This window comes from Penaeus japonicus, unplaced genomic scaffold, assembly GCF_977035675.1.
Source record: "Penaeus japonicus unplaced genomic scaffold, GWHDUDI00000001_assembly GWHDUDI00000028, whole genome shotgun sequence".
NCBI lineage: Eukaryota > Metazoa > Arthropoda > Malacostraca > Decapoda > Penaeidae > Penaeus > Penaeus japonicus.
The window spans coordinates 345,545-347,773 of NW_028234430.1; positions in this window are offsets into that span (position 1 = coordinate 345,545).

Below are 2,229 nucleotides of genomic sequence, written 5' to 3' on the forward strand. Positions count from 1 at the left end.
GACGCTCCTTGTGAAGGCGACCCAATCTGCTCTTTTTACGTTAAATTTCCCCCTCGTGGCGATAAAGGGGAAACTCGTGCATTTCCCCTGGAGGGATGGCTGGGGCGAAGCACATCACTACAATGCAGCTGTTCACATGTGGGATGTTTGGACGCGTGACATATCCTGGCCAGATAAGAGCTTGATTCTGGACTGATTGTAGTTTGGCCGTTTGGCTTTAGGAGAGAGAGAGAGTGTGTGTGTGTGTGTATGTGTGTGTGTGTGTGTGTGTGTGTGTGTGTGTGTGTGTGTGTGTGTGTATGTGTGAGGTGTTCTGTACCTCCTATGCAATATTTGCAATCCTTTATTTTTTGTTTGCAGTGAATACAATCTGCAATTGTGTTAGTGACAACTAACACAATTGTACACAATTATATATTTATTTATATCATTATTACAATATATAATATATTTATTTATATCATTATTAATATAATATATAATTACAATTATATATTGTAACACAATTATATATCTATTGATTGTCCAAAGTTATTATAAAAAGAGTAATAAAAAAAAGTACAGGGATCCAAGCAATATTTTCAATGGCAGTATTCTAGAGCTAATGAATGCAATTTGATAACTAAGGAAGAAACATGAGCAGCCAACTACTTATCTCTGAAGCAAAATTGTGTGACGGCAGAGTCCAATCACGTAAGTTCCATGGGGTCAAAGGGGAAGGAAACACCTCCGTGTCTCGGAGCAGACTGATTGATTGTTCCTACAATACAGTGTACGCACAGTATGTGCCAAATTACCATACGGATTGTTTTGTCAAGAAAATCAGTGCGACCACTCGTTTAGTGGCACAATGATAAAATGAGTGATCTCCCTCTCTCCCTCTCTCTCTCTCTCTCTCTCTCTCTCTCTCTCTCTCTCTCTCTCTCTCTCTCTCTCTCTCTCTCTCTCTCTCTCTCTCTCTCACTTACAGCTGACAGAGGCCGGGCCGCCTCGTGCATATAGCCCGGGCGAAGCGACGTCTTCGCAAATCTCTCTGAACTGAACTGATCTCTCTCTGGGGAAGCTGCGCGCAAGTATGTCTGTTTGTCACTTTGTGTGCATGTATGTGTGTTTGCTTGTGTGTATGTGTGTGTGTGTTTGTGTGTATGTGTGTGTGTTTGTGTGTATGTGTGTGTGTTTGTGTGTATGTGTGTGTATTTGCTTGTGTATATATGTGTATGTATGTTTCTTTGTGTGTATGTGTGTGTTTGCTTTTGTGTATGTGTGTGTGTTTGCTTGTGTGTATGTGTGTGTTAGCTTGTGTGTATGTGTGTATGTTAGCTTGTGTGTATGTGTGTGTGTTTGCTTGTGTGTATATATGTATGTGTTTGTGTGTATATGTGTATGTGTGTTAGCTTGTGTGTATATGTATGAGTGTTTGTTTGTGTGTTTATATGGGTATGTGTGTTTGCTTCTGTGTATGAGTGTGTGTTTGCTTGTGTGTGTACGTGTGTGAGTATGTATATGAGTGTGTGTTTGCTTGTGTGTATGTGTGTGTATGTGTGTGTGTTTGCTTGTGTGTATGTGTGTGTGTTTGCTTGTGTGTATGTGTGTGTGTTTGCTTGTGTTTATGTGTGTGTGTATGTGTGTGTGTTTGCTTGTGTGTATGTGTGTGTGTATGTGTGTGTGTTTGCTTGTGTGTATGTGTGTGTGTTAGCTTGTGTGTATATGTTTGAGTGTTTGCTTGTGTGTTTATATGGGTATGTGTGTTTGCTTCTGTGTATAGGTGTGTGTTTGCTTGTGTGTATATCTGTGTATTTGTTTGTGTAGACGTGTGTGAGTGTGTTTGTGTGTGTAGTAAATCCTATGGTATTATCTCCAAAGGTATGGGATGTTACACTCATGTAATGGGCCAGGCTATCCACAAGATACATACTGTCAAAATATGGTGAAAAGCGTGAGAAAGGAAAATTCTCGTCGCTTGGACCTTTGAGCTAAAATGACTCACTGGATCATTTAACTTCAATTCAGGAATATTGAGAAGAAAGGACAATGGTCATCAATAAGAGGTGAAGGAGGAATGTAGGAGGGAAGAGGAAGGAGGAATGGGAAAATAAGGGAGAGGGGGATGGGATGGAGGAAGGGAAGGAGAAGAGAAAGAGGGAGGTGGAAGGGGAAGAGAAGGGGGAAGGGGGATGAGGAGGAGGAAGGGAAGGATAAGAGGGAGGGGAGTGTGAAGGAGAAGGGAAA